At 41.1% G+C, this 15,739-nt stretch overlaps 1 pseudogene; it reads left to right on the top strand.

Moving 5' to 3' along the window:
• Window positions 1-4,700: 4,700 nt before the first annotated feature.
• Window positions 4,701-14,754, top strand: LOC133011398 (sodium/potassium/calcium exchanger 3-like; annotated as a pseudogene).
• The last annotated feature ends 985 nt before the right edge of the window (window positions 14,755-15,739 follow it).

Genomic DNA, 15,739 nt, shown 5'->3' with positions numbered 1-15,739 from the left:
ATGGCGACACTGCGCTCAGAGAACGTCGCCCTCAGAAAACAAGTGAAAGTGTAACTTGTCACACATCATCACCCACACATTAGCAGAAAGGTCCCTGGACAGTTTGACCTCAACTTGTCACTGCAATTCTCTTTTAGCGTGTTCATCATCTGCACTATAATTGTGTCTTTTTCATTATGCATCCTTTTGGTATTTGGGCCAACAACCACCATAACAAAATATATTAGAACAAATTTTTCCACTGCACTGCACTCATCCCCTGTGGAATACCACAAGGCTCATTTCTTGTCTTATTTATTTATATGTTCTTCCTCTGAGCTCTGTTTCAGAAGACGCCTCATATGACTATGTTGATACATGGCTGTACCTGCCACGAAAGACTCATCCTTAGCCCAGTCGATTTCAGTATTGTATTTAAATCTGTATCAGAATGTGTCATTTAAATACTGTTTTGCCTTCATTATCAACTGTTTTTGTATTAGTGCTTTTCCAGCAGTGCTGTAACACTGAGTAACTGTCAGCAGCTTGTTTGTGTGCCTTTAGCCTGGAGAAGCTCATCAGTCAAGCACAGGAAGTTGAAGCAGAACCTTGCAGGTTCCTCCTTACCGACGACCTTGATGTTAAAAGATGCAGTGAAAAACAGATTCAGAAAATGGTGGGAAACCATAATTGTTAAAGTATTGCAATATGTATTTCTGGTTAGTGAAGCGTGGTCACAGGGATATGAGGTGGCTTTCATTGGTAATTCTACTCAACAACAGGGAGTTTAGTGCAGTTGGTTATATCACTTAAACTAACTTGTAAATGTTCTGAACCCTTAACTCATCCTTTCAGAGGACTTATACAGAAAACCCTCACTGCACTAGTATCTCATCTCAGTAGTTAATGTCAAGGATAATACATTTAAGGCAATTTTATAAGCTTCTCTGTAAACATTTTGTGTTTCAGATTTTTGTTAAATAATTTAATGTATCACTAGGAAAGTGAAAGTGTGGCTTAGGTGATACATGTATGGTTCCTTTTTTCTTCCAAAGGCAAAAATGTCATAAACAATTTAAGACGTGTTTCAAGAGTTCATAACATACTCCTGTTTGTCAGAAATGGAAATTCCATACTGAGTTTTATACAAACAGTAGTGTATTCACAGCTAATCAAACTGGATTAATCTCTGACACCACAATACTGGCAGTGTGCGTAATCAGCTGTAACGCTATCATACATATCAGATAGACAAACCAAAAAACTTCCACCTGTCTAATTACCTTGTGCTCGTCATTTTAAAAATCTCCAGCTAACTCTTCATGTTGTGTTTTTGTGCAGGAGGAGGAATCCACCAAGATGAAGGAAGAAAATAAGAAACTAACTACAGAGGTGTAATGTCTGCACCTTTTCACACAACTCCAGTCTGTCGTCATGCAGTATACCACTACATTTGTGTACATTCATGTGAACATTTTCCAAATTTAAATAATTTCAGCTGAAGAACCTTCAGCAAGAGAGAGAGCAGGACATGATAAGCCTGAGCCAGTTCAAGGCTGCGCTTAAAACCATTGAGGTAACACAGAGGATTCAACTCAGAGACGTTTAATTATTGTTCCATTCATCCCATCACTGCTCATTTCACATTGTCAATGTACAGCTCTTTATTTGTTATGTTGTGTGTTTTCTCAGTTTGAAATGGAGGAGGCTAATGCCAGATTGCAGCAGAGGGATGAAAGTCTTCATCAGGTATGAACAGAGACATCAGTACTGGGTAGTGGCTGACCAAAGGTTTTTAATATGATCCTTCTCTTTGGAAATTCAACATGAATATTTTGACAGTTTTTTATTTGTCATTATATGATCATCGTTTTTCTAAATGTGTGTGTTTTGTAATAGAAAAACTTAGAACTGGAGCACTTGGAGGAAACAGTAGAAGAGTTTTCCATCATAATAAAGGTAAAGATGTAAATTTGAACACACCTCATAATTTCATACTCATCATCATAGCCCGACCAATAAGGATTTTTGGAGGTGCCACTATTAGGGAGTACAACATTTTAGATAATGATAAATCGGCAGAGATACGTTGAAAAAATTGGCATTGAATCGTTAGATGTTGTCAAACGCTTATGACAAAGACATTGGAGCCTATTTGTTTATAGTTTAACCACAAACATTATTATATATAACTATAGATAAAAAGAAAACACACATGAAAAAAAAAAATATCAAACTTATATTAAGAAATTAACAACATTTTATTATTTTACTGAATTGTTTATTTTATAAAATATAATATCTTGAAGCTGCAGCTTTTAATTATTTCCTCTCACGTTATTTCTGACACATTTCATAACAAACAGCCTTGTATTGTTAACAGAATAATAAATGTTCAGTGCAGGAATAAATCTGCGACATGTGTTGGCTGCTGACAGATGTTTTGATTTCTTTGCTCCAGGATCTCAGGCAGACAAATCAGGAACTGAGAGAGCAGTGGGAGGACCGACAGGATGAGGCCTTACTGTAACTCTGACACTCAAAATCCTCTCTGCTTTCAGTGAATGTCACAATTACATCTGTGTGCACTCAACACTGGATTGTGTGTCTGCTGTTGGTTTCCAGCTCTGCTCTGGGTGAGCTGACGGAGGAAACCGATGGAACGCTCAGTCCCCCTCTGTCCCTCTTAGAAGAGATTAAGCTGCTGGCCACTTTAGATGAAGTGAAAACAAACACATCAGACTCCACACATCTAAGACACGTATGTGGTCTTGCTTCTATGTTGGGACTCTTATAAAATGTGGACATTCAACACCTTTGTAATTTACTTCCACAAGTGACCACTAGAGTGCCTCTACAGAGTCCACTCTCTGAAGTAGCTCTGTTGTTAATGATCTCTGGTGTTGTTGCTGCAGAAGGAAACTGACACCGAGGACTTGCTGAACCCTGAGAGTCTCACAGAGGATCTTCAGACCAAAACAGACTTCAGGTAGTAGCTCTGATATATTAATAATCGTATGATAAAGGAAACTTAGGAATATTTTTGGATAATTTATTGTATTCAGGGAATTGTAGTTCTGTATCATGCTGATACTGCTCTTTTTCATTTTCTTTCTTCTCTGCACTTCCCCATTATCTAAGGTGGACAGGATCCTTACGAACAGCCGTCCAGAGAGCAGGCCTCTTCCTGATGTGCATCTTCTTTCTCCTGGTTTTGGTCTGTGTGTCTTCAGCAAGCATCTCAGGAAACAGTGATTTGTTTCCCATCAACACTTTCTGGACTGGTGCACGTATGATATTACCGCCCTACTTCAGTGTGCACTATGCTGGCGCACCTCCTGTTTGATCGAAAAACCGTAACCTTTCATAAAGTGACATCCACTCATCTGCACCAATGTGGGTTGTTTTTGTAACTTTTGTTTTCGACACAAATAATAATGCTTTATAGCTAATATTTTAATTGTTTCAAAAATACAACATTAACTAGAATGTCACTCAGCAGAGCCAACAGTCCCTGTAAATACGCCCAATGTTTTCATTAAGATCCAGGTAGTTATCTGGGAAAACTTCTTTAAAAAATGACAAAAAAATGCTCTATCTCACAATGTTAAAAAAAGTGAAAAGATAATGTTCTTGGATCTGCCCCCTTATCCAGATGTGCACCAAAATCGAATGTGTTGCCCCTCAATCCATATCTCATCCTTCCATCAGGTTCATGGAAATCTTTCCTACAGTTTTTGAGTAATCTATAAAAAATTACATAAAATATTTTAATTCATAAATCTTCCAGTGGCTGCCATGTTTTTTACAGGAGTCCAAACTGGACAAACAAAGTTGCTATGACAACTGAAGGCTACCACAGGTTCTCCTTCACGCTTGGAAGGGGACTGTGAGGTGAGGGGTATTCAGCTGCAACATGCAACTTCACCACTAGATGTCATTAAATTCTACACACTGAACCTTTAAAAACGGAAATTACACCAAAGTCACTTACTCGATTCTTAAAGTAACAGATAAAGTCTAATTATTCAAAATAAACTGGGTGCCTTGTGTATTCTGATGTGGGAAGTGATGATGAAAGTGAATGGATGTTAATAGTTTGACATTGAAGCCAGGACAAATTCTGGGACAGGCTTAAAATGACATTACACATGTTTAATGGTTATGATAGGGCTGTTCATTCCCCATCTCACTGTACAGTTAGGACTCACTGTGTTTCACCTTTTTGCGTGTTTCACTGTGTGCATTAGTTAAGTGTGTCCATCGACACAGTTTCCTCCATGCGCTGCCAGTCTCACTCGCCCCACCCAGCTGAGGGCGCCTCCTGGTGGGCTCGTCTGTGACTCCCTCCTTCCTCCCAGCCAGGGGAAGAAACACATCATTAATCTAGGATCAGACTGAAGGGGACGTGAGGGCGGTGTGGGTTAGCGGGCTGGTTCTGTCCAGATGCTGCAGCTGCTGTTTCTATCTGCTGGAGCTGGAGCTTGTGGCCGGTCGGTGGTCGCTGACTGACCGACTCTGACTCACCGGTCCCGGGCGCTGAGATGCTGATGAGAGGCCGACGCTTACTAACATCCTCCCCGGTCGCGGATGGAGATCGGAGCCTGAGCAGCTGAGCCACGGTGGATCGGGAGCAACAGGCCGGATCGTTTCAGTCCGGAGCCGAGGAGGAGCGACATGTTCTGAGCGGAGAGCCCGGCGAGAGGCGGCGGCTGGCGGGGATGAAGACGCCGGGGCAGAGGCGCCTCCTCCGGCGGCTCTGCGCCTGTGGAGTCGGTCTGATCACAGCCGCTTGGATCTTCCACCTGAATGATGTGACAGGTGCTGCAACACAAGAATATACACTGACTCATCCATCACTTGTATTGTTTGTAACCACGCAAATTACAACATATTCAAATGTTAGATGTTAATAATAATAATACCCTGAATACAAAATCACTGCAACCTCTAACAAATAATTTATTTGACAGATTAATTGTAAACATTATGCTAAAGTTCTGGTATTTTTACAAACACTGACATGAATTAGAATGATTATTATTTAATTTTTAGTAATGTATTTTTCTCTTTAGGTTTGCATGGAGCCACTGTGGATCCTGACATCTTGTTCAAGAGAGAGCTCGATCGGCCAAAAGAAGCCGACAACCAAAATGACAGCATCTCTAGATCCGGTGAGACAGAGGAGAAGAGAGTTTATTCTCGTACTAATTTATTCTTATTCGTCTTGTCCTTTGAAAAACAGTTCCTCGTGAGAATTTCAACTTGGGATAATGATGTCTCTACCCACCAACACACCCAGATTGAAGTTTTGGTTTGAATATTCATGCAGTGATGAATGTGCAGTCGCTATGGTGATCTTGGTAACACCAGAGGGTTTTGTGTGTGTATTTTGCATGAGAGCGTGTGGTCCCATCTTTATGAATCTGTTAAATCCAAGTCCATCTCCTCCGTCGCATCGACCCACCTCTCCAGTCCACATCATCCCTCATCTCTTCGAGCTGCACATCTAGATGTTTAAACACAGTTAGGCCTTTGAGGGACCCAGTTGCTAGGAAACTGAACGCTGGATCCGCGGCTGGATGCTGCGTGTGTCTGGAGCGGTTCAAAGTGCCTGCCCTGTCGTTATTGACCTGCTGATTAGTAGCCTCTCATCAGCAGCCCGGTCTCATCCCTCGGAGCAGGTGATGAAGGACTGAGAGAGAAAGATGACAGCATCTCACAGTCTGATACTGAGATGAACAGATTTTTACAGCCAATTAGAGAGAAAGGGAAAACAGCATACCGCCACAGGGAATTATAAGGTCTGAAACTGTTTTCTTCAAATGATCTATTATTATTAATTTCTATTTTCCAAAACAACGTCTTTTTCTTGATGCTAAAATATTCCGTTTGATCCGGGTGTCCAAACCCAATCATGTGACAGGTTATTATCACATCCGTGTCTCAATCCCTACGTGTGACACCTCAGACTGCACAAGGTTTCCTCTGTTCAGGATCTTCCATCCACATCTGTCACAAGTTGCGTCACTCTGCTGTTTGTGACATTTATCCTCACTTGAGGTTTTATAAGTCTAACAACTAAATCAGAAAACCTTGTGAGGAAAGTCACAAGTTTCTCTGGAGGCAGCGGTTTTATTTACTTGTTATGGCATTGTCTGAGCTTACTTAGAGACGAGAAGAGGCCGACATTGTCCAACTCAGAGTCAAGATGGCCTTGAAGGTGAGGTTTACATGCAGTGCAGCTTATTGAAAAGAGGTGGAGCATAATAATGTAATGTACTAACATGATTCCTGCTGTTCTGGGTTTGTACCCTCATGGTTGAAAGCACTTATTGTAAGTCGCTATGCATAAAAGCATCAGCTACATGATGTGATGTATGTAGGATATAGATTACCTGAGTTTAGATGTCATGAATGTGAAGTCACAAGAGGAGCGCTACAAGGTGAATGACTGGTACAACTTCAACCTCATGCTGTCACTGCCTATGTGTTGCTAGGGGATAAAACCTGACACGCACACGCACACACACACACACACACAAGTGAATTCCTTTTCAGCTCAGAGCTGCAAATGACAACCTGTTAATTATTATTTTCCATTAATCTATAATAAATACCAATTGCCAAAGGTAATATCATCAAATTGCTTTCATTTGTCAATCTTTAGGTTTGATGAAATATTCAGTTTCCAGTCGCATAAGCTAAAGAACAGTCGGCAAGTAAACTGAAAACAGAAGTTAAGACAATTAGTGAGATTAACAAAGAGGGATAAGTACGTAAAAACAACAAGGTAAAAAAACTTTTTATAAAAATTTGACGGCGCATAGTGAAAACTGTCAATTGTAATTTATCAGATCCGATGCTCATATTTTCATATAGTTTATTTTCTTGGGCAAGCCATCCTCATTCAAAAATATTTACTTCACATCACAAAAGACTAAGGAAACCAGCTAAATTTAAATTAGTGAGCCTGTAACAAATTAATATTTTATTAAATATTACTTTTCAATCATTATCAGAAACCTTGTTGTGTAATTTTCTGTCACTTAACTGTGCAAAAGCAGTGCGAGGAACCATCTCTCCCCTAATCTCTTTAATCCCACATTTCCTCTTCTGCTCCAGTCCACCTCAACCTTCATTTCTTTAAATAGCACATCTACATCTTTAGACACAGTTTGAGGGGACCCAGCCTTTGAGAGTCCCAGAGCACGGACATTGTGATCTTATTAGCTGATGCAATTAGAAGTTTTCTTTGTGTGTCACAGTGACTGGTCTGAGTAGTAATGTTCCTTTCTATTCATGCAGGTGAACATTGGTCACTTTCTTGATGTAAATGTGTCTCAGAGTCAAGAAAAGTTGACTTTCTTATTTGGGATCCGTCAATCATTAAATCAACATTTTCAGTTTTATCTCATGGTCCAAATCCTGTCATTTAAATTATTTAGACTTACTTTATTTCATTAATCTTCCCATTTCCTTCTCTCCATTTCTTCTATAGCTATCAGCGAGTTCCCTGAAGACGTCTTCACTCTGGAGCAGCGGAGACAAGGAGCAGTCGTCCTCCATGTCCTCTGTGTGAGTATCAGCCCTGCCGGCATTACAAGAACTTTAAAATGAACTTTAAAATGAAAGAAACTGCATTTGTTGCATTAGAGCTGAACCAGCTTTACCAATATAATATCTCCTATATTTTACAGGCTATCTATATGTTTTATGCACTGGCCATCGTGTGTGATGTTTACTTTGTACCATCACTGGAGAAAATATCAGAGGTATTTAAGATTTACTCTCATATGTACTGTGATGTTACTGTGATGTTAAAAAAAGATATCATGCCACCCAACCATCGCTCGTTGCTTATTCAGAAACAGGTCGCTGTGGCAACAGGTTAAGCAAAAGCAGACCTCCCTCTCCCCAGCTCTAACCTATAATAGAACAAGAAGGAACTTGGGGCGTGCACACCACCACCATGGCTTAATTTCCACATGTGTTGAGAGCAGATACATCTGGATCATCATCCTGATATGGATTCAAACCAAATGTCACCTGTTCATAAACATAAGCACTATACACACGGCTGTATTTTAATTATGCCTTCAGAAATTCACAAAAAATGTCAAATACACCATGCTATGTTAAAGAAAGTAAGAAATGCTTCCACCGATTTCCAAGAAAATCGGTCGAATCACCAGCTTTATACTTGATCTGTTCAAACTTGTCTCTCCTCTAGAACCTCCAGCTCAGTCAGGATGTTGCCGGGGCAACCTTCATGGCAGCCGGGAGCTCCGCACCCGAGCTCTTCACCTCATTGATCGGTAAATACGACGCTTGTCTAATCAATTACTCTACGAATGGGTTAGCCCTATCATTCTTACATCAGCACTCACCAGCAATCATATGTATCTTCACATGATTAGGACTGAGAGGAGTCAAGTGTCCACAGGCTTGCAGTGTAATAGCAAAACTAATTTGCTCTTTTTTAATTTTAACATTCTGATTAAATCGATCAGTCTCATCTCATGTAAGGAGCTGTTACTTCAAATTCAATGGATTGAAACAATGGATCTCTGTTCTCTGTTTCAAAAGGACACACAGATAACAGCTGGGTCCAAATTAAAGACAATTTATTTACTATTATCTAACATGGGATAAATGTAATGATAAGAACAAGAAGAAGGTAAATGTAATGAATGGTGTTAAAGCTCACAGGCAGCAAGCAAGTGAAGAGCAGAAGTGCACATAAACAAACATCCTTCCCTGACATTTCATTCTAAAGAGGCCGGACTGTCTCTTGGGGTCAAAAGACATTTTTGTCTGAACTTGTGAATTATTTAGTTTCGGGAATTCACATATTCTCCTTCCACCATTAATTATAAGAGTCTGGTGTCCATATTCTGGCCCCTTAATCCAGGGGTGGTGTATTTGTAAAACACAGAACGCAGAAAGAGATGTTGTATACATTTGTGGAAATGAGAGAAAAAAAATATAATAAGCACTTTATTATAGATACAATCAAGGTGTTCTACTTTGCCTAGAAGACTCATCTCTCCTGTAATGTTGATAGAGAATATAAGGTGCAATTTCTTAAAAATGGACATGCTGCTGGAGACAAAGGTCTGACTGTGAATAAGAACAAAACCTTTTGCTTGTAAATGTGCCTCAATGACATTTCCCTCAAATATCACCAATAATTAATTTTACTCTCAAAAGACAGAAGTGTTCTGGGTGCCTTCAGGCGATATTCAGTGAATATTACACAATCAGTATGAAAAGAAATATCTGTCTAGCCCGTGTGGTTATGAAAACCTAACACCTCTGTTCTACATTTGATTTGCTGGTTTAATATGTGTGTGAGGGAGAAACGATCCATCTTTTCTTTAATGATTAGATCTGACTTTCTGTGTTTCTAGGGGTGTTTATTACGAAGGGAGATGTGGGTGTAGGAACTATCGTGGGCTCAGCTGTCTTTAATATCCTGGTCATCATCGGTCTCTGTGGCATCTTCTCCAAACAGGTGGTTCTCACAAACACACACACACACACACACACACACACACACACACACACACACACACACATACGCACACGCACGCACACGGACACACACAAACTAATATTGATGTCTCACGCCTTTCTGTTCTCTGCAGCCCATCTCTCTGAGCTGGTGGCCTCTGTTTCGTGACGCTGTTTTCTACATCCTGTCCATACTGGTGCTTATCCTGGTGAGAAACCCTCTGATCAAATGACAGATGGATGGATGGGGGGATGGTTGGATGGATGAATGGATGGATGGATGGATGGATGAATGAATGGTCGTTCTGTTTACAAACTTGTTAAATGTTTGTTTTTGATGTGTAATTAAGTTTATTTTCATTTTTTTTGCAGGTGATCTATGATGAAAAAGTTGTGTGGTAAGAACTTTATGAACATTTTTCTGTTCATTCTCCTGTTGTTTGAACATCAGATCAGTTTGACAGACAAACAGACAAACTGTCATTTAGATGGATTTGGTATTAATGGATCTGTGCTGGTGTTTGTGTTCATGTCTCAGGTGGGAGACCATTATCCTGATGTCTATGTACGGTCTCTACATCGTCATCATAAAGTGAGTCTCTTCCTCCTTTTACCATCCTGTTGGTATGAACCCATCACTCCACACTTACTAATATCTCTTGTGCAGGTTCAACAGGTCGCTGTGCAGCCTGGTAGAGAAGCACTGCAGTAGGGAAGGTCAGCCGTGTCTGAGCATCCTGCGACGGACGACTGCTGTCGGAAACGCCGGAGACTGTGACAACGACATGGTGCCGCTGAAGCCAGGTGCTGGAGCTCGTGTTTGTACGTGCATTCAACAGACCCAGTGACACAGTTTATGCTGCCAGTCAAACCCAATTATGTTCCTCTGTGGATAACAAGCTGAAATAGAACTGCACCACATTGAGGAAAAGAGCTTTTCCTCTCTGTCTTTACTTCTTTGGACTTAATGAACTCTCCTCTCGTGTCCTCTCGGATTTAATCTCCTGCTAATATTTGTCCATCTCCCTTCATTTCCTCCAGACTCCTGCGTGGTGGCCGGTCAGGACACAGGGGTGGCGATGGTGGACGAGCAGATGAACCCTCACCCCCACCAGCTCTCCTTCTCAGAGGCAAGCCTCCGCCTTCTCATGACCCTGCATTCCCCCCCCCACTCACCCGTATGCACATGGCAGGGCACATGGTCATCAGTGAGGTACACCTCACATGGTCTGTTAACACAACGTCTGGTTCCAGTGTGTGTGTGTGTGTGTGTGTGTGTGGGGGGGGGGGGGGGGGGCATTAATCGGCTAGGTTTGGTGGGTATTTAAATGTGCATATGCAGCACTTTAAACATCATTATGTCATTTTGAGATTAATAGACACATATTAATAAAATTACTGTAAGTATTGTAGCATTTTTCCTCATTAACTTGGTGCATTTTTTCAATACATTTGTTCAGTGGAAAAGAAATTGTTCAAAATGTTCCAAATTTGTTTACATTTACTTAAAGTTTTACATCTCACATAGCATTGTCTGAAACAAACTATGTCATATATATATATATATATTGTTGAGTTGTGTACAATCCCAGAGAGATACAGTATGTACTGGAATTAGAGTGTGGATACACAGGGCCAGGTTCAAACTAAAACTTTGAAAATAAAATTTGGGTTTGCGTCGGGTTGGGGTCAGCTTCGGTCGCTTTGCCTGAGCTATGTATTTTACTTTTTACACTGGACTTGCCTGTAACTGGTTAAAACATCAGAGTCGGGTCAGATTCAGTAACAACAAACAGGAAACCTGTCGGACTTGGGTCGGTCTCGGTTAGTTTTCTCTCTGGTTTGGACGAGTTCGTACAGAATATTGTGACCTCAGCCACTCTCTAACTGGAACATCAAACACCTTCCTGTCTGCTGTTAAATGGACACCATGTAATAAATCCACAAAGAAACAAACAGACACGTGAGGGCTGCCTGATGCGTAATAACCTCCCAGACACAAAAGCAGACAACAAGTCATTCTCCAAATCTGCTTCCTCATCTGCATGTGTGCTTCTCATTCCCACTGCTTCATTAAAGTGTGACTGCCAGTGCTGCCCCTGCTCTCAGGCAAGTCCCTGATCCACGCTTCCTAAATCCCCTCCAGTGAATATGAGCACATGCCCGGCTGCATAATCACCGCACCTTGTTTTCTACAGTCTGATGAAGTCATTTCCATAAGCTCACTGCACTCTTTCTTGTAATCTTATTTTCTTTCATATTCCCTCCGTCTTTTCTCTGACTCCTCTCCCCACCCACAGAGGCAGAGGCTGATTCGGGCTCGGGTCGGCCCAGAGGAGGGGGCCACTTCAGGGGAGGAGGGTCCCGGGGCTAGCGGGCCAAGGGGCAGGGAGAACGGGTCGGTGGCTGAGGAAGACAGGCAGACGCTGGAGGGAGAGAGGGAGATGGGTAAAGAGGTGGCGGGTGGGACGAGTGGGGGAGCACCGTCTAAAGAGGAAGAGGAAGAGGAGGACGAGCAGGAGGAACAAGAGGAGGAGAACACTCCATTCAAACCCTTCATCGTGCCATGTGAGTGGTTCAAGATATAATACGCAACAACTCTTAATTGAAATGTCTAGAATCGAATAGACGATCGTCTGACAGGTCGAAGTCAAGTCGGGTTTTTTTTGTCAGAATAATGTGTGTGTCTCCAAAAAACATCCCCTTTCTTTGTATTATTTCAACCGACATGTCAAACTCAGGAAATCAGAAAGAAGGAAAGGAAAGGAAAGGAAATGTCCCCCTGCCTCACCTAATGTTTTTCAGCATAATAGATGGATCATAGTTAATGGAGCTAATTAGAGAAGAGTGGCACTGAGTCCTAGACAGATCCACACCCAGCTGCGTGAATTATTTATAAGCTGAATCTTTAATGAATCAGTAATGATCCATGGTGCCAAATTTGTGTGTTTCATCATCACGTCCACAGACGGCTGGTGCATGCGTGTGAAGTGGCTGCTCTCTTGGCCTGTGAGCGTTCTGCTTTTCTTCACCATCCCTGACTGTAGCCTGCCACAGTGGGAGCGCTGGTACCTGCTCACCTTCCTCTCCTCCACGCTCTGGATAGCCCTCTTCTCCTACTTCATGGTCTGGATGGTAGGAAACACACACATGCAGGAGGACACACATGCTCTCTCCATCACACACACACACACACACACACACACACACACACACACATACACATATCAACAACCCCTTTTCTTTTCATCCCTGTAGGTGACGATAATCAGCCACACATTTGGAATCCCTGAAGTCATCATGGGCATCACTTTTCTGGCAGCCGGCACCAGTGTCCCTGACTGTATGGCCAGCCTCATCGTCGCCCGACGAGGTGTGTGTGTGTGTGTGTGTGTGTGTGTGTGTGTGTGATCGTCTCTCATCACGCATTGACTCTGCTGATTATAACTTCTTCTTATCCTATGTAAATTGTCTTTGAGCATTGTTTTTTTGCTAGCATTTTTTTTTTATTAGTTTTTTCCTTCACATACAGCAATAATTCACACATACAGTGTATACAAAAATTCTTAGAGGTAGAAAATAGAGGTAGGATGTCCTACACGATGTATGATGATAACAACAATGTGCTTAAACTGAGCCAGAACGGCTTCTATGAACCACAATTAACCCTTGACCCTTCCCACCCACTGACAAGAAAAAAGTAAAATAATTGCATAATTAAACCATTACATACTTTCTTTGAGCATTGTTAAAAGCGCTATACCAATAACATTTACATACAAATATTATTAATATTATGTATACTACTTACTAGTACTCTTCTACTACTCGTAAACCATTTACTCACATCTTGTGTTGCTGCCTGTTTTGGTTTGCTACTAATCTAAATCACAATGAACTCAGACATATCTCAGATTTGATTTCCTCTTTGTGTTTGTGTGCGTATGTGAAATGTTGCAGGGATGGGTGACATGGCCGTGTCCAACTCCATTGGCAGTAATATCTTTGATGTGCTGCTGGGCCTGGGCTTCCCTTGGGCACTGAGGACTCTCATAGTCAGCTATGGATCAGTGGTAACACAAGATTCCTAACTCTCTAACTAATACATCTGACCTGATTCAAGATCCTTAAAACCTAGCAAGGTTCAACATATGATCAGGGTCAGGAACCTTCCGCTTGGAGACTGATTAACCGAGTGGTTAAGACCCAAAACACGTTCTGTGGTTTCCATAGTAGAAAATGGACTTTCAGTTGAGTCATTTTTGTACAGGCTTTGAATTGAATTGAATTAGTTTTGATTCTTGACTACACACTTATATTTGCAAGTGCTGTTTTTATAGCCGTTTGTCTGTTCAAACTAATACCTTCTTAAAAGTGTTGTAATTGTGTGGTTTTTATTTAGGGTATTGATTTCTATGAGTGTGAGATTTGATGCAGTGTTCTTGGATTTAAGGGGACTGTTGGGCCTTGGTAGGGGTGGGCTATACTGAGAGTCATTCTACTTGATGGGATAAGTTTAACTGCTCTCAGTTAGCAGCTATCTGGTGAACAGGGTTTAGCATTTGCTGAAGTGCCAGCTATTTCCTTGGGAAGGTGGTAGAGACCAAACATGGAGCTAAAAGGGAGTGGCTAATGGACTTGTAGGGTAACATACTGCGACTCCAAATTGGTATTAGAGTTCACCATATCAACGTAATTTATGTTGAAATGTTTATGTTGTGTAATACCTTCTTTTTGCAGGTTTATGAATGCTTTGTAAAACAGTGTTCATGTTTTGTTTCCTGTGTGTTCAGGTAACGATCAACAGCAAAGGTCTGGTGTACTCAGTGGTTCTGCTGTTGGCCTCAGTCACACTGACCGTGAGTGGATCTCTGTGATCAATCATATCTGTCCATTGATATCAAATCTGATCTGAGTTTTTCTTCATATTGTAGCATCAGTACACAAATTCACCTTCTGTTCTTCCTGACCTTGGATTTCTTATCTGATCTTTTTCCCTTGAGAGCCTTTGATTGTATTTTCAGACTTAGAATTCCCCCTATAATTTGAGACTATATTTATGGCAGTTAAAGGGGAAATTAAGTTAGTCTTGTAAATTTCGGCTTCAGTGAGAACAGACCCTCTCTCTTTCGATGTATCTCCCCTCAGGTCCTGTGTGTTCATCTGAATCACTGGAGGTTGGACCGCAGGCTGGGATTCAGTCTCCTGCTTCTCTACGCCATCTTCCTCCTCTGCGCCGTCGGCTTCGAGAGGCTGTAGAGGACACACACACTCGACACACTTGATGGGCCAAAACTCAGACTTAGAAAAAGTGGTCCAGCTGATTTCCCACTGTCGCTGCAGCCATTATTAACCATACGTACGGACAGATAATTTTCATTTCATGTCGTAATGGCCGTACGTGTTTGAGCAGCATTTACACAACAAATAACATGGTTTACCTTTGATAATCAAGTATTTTACATAGTTTTGTACCAAGCTCCTCCAGCTCATATTTTATGAAATCGAAAGTCTCTCAGTAAATTTATAAAGTATTGAATTTGTATTCTGAAAGCAAGAATATTGTATAAGGAACCCAAAGTGTGTTGGTTTACTTAGTGTGATCATTATTGACTGCCACAAGTAACCTCAATGATTAAAGATGTACATTTATATAGTGGTTTCTCAGTCTGTGAAGTTACTTTAAGTTAAATGTCACGCTTTCAACATGCCTTTGTGTGTAGCTGTAAATGGAATCGCATGGCTGAACAACACGCTCTGGATAATTGCACTAAGCCACAGTTCTGTGTAGGAGAAAATCCTTCAGTGTGTGTTTGTTGAGTGCAATAAAAATGCTTAATAAAAACTTTGTTCCGTGACTTTTCAATTCCTCCTTTTAACAAACAACAGATGAATGCTCATTCATATGGAGGACGATGTCTTAAGTATAAATAAAAAAATAAAAAAATAAATGTATTAATAACCGGCCACTGGCTCTTGCCGGTGCAGAGGCAGACATGTTTAGGAGACTGATATTTAGTGTTTGAGTGTGGTGCAGATCCAAATTAACATATATAGTGAATTTAGTGTGGTGTCCTAAGGGAACTTTGAAAGGTGCCAGTCTTGTGTATTTAATGCAGCAGGGGACACAAAATTCAAAGTGATCTTTATTTCAGTCAGGCTAAATTGGCTTTCATACCAAAGAAATGTAAAAATAAAAATAGTACAACAAAGTACATAATTTTACAAATACTCATAATGGAGG

Source organism: Limanda limanda, chromosome 10, assembly GCF_963576545.1.
Source record: "Limanda limanda chromosome 10, fLimLim1.1, whole genome shotgun sequence".
Lineage (NCBI taxonomy): Eukaryota > Metazoa > Chordata > Actinopteri > Pleuronectiformes > Pleuronectidae > Limanda > Limanda limanda.
Note: the sequence above shows the minus strand (reverse complement) of the source record. Positions and strands in the feature narration are given on the sequence as shown.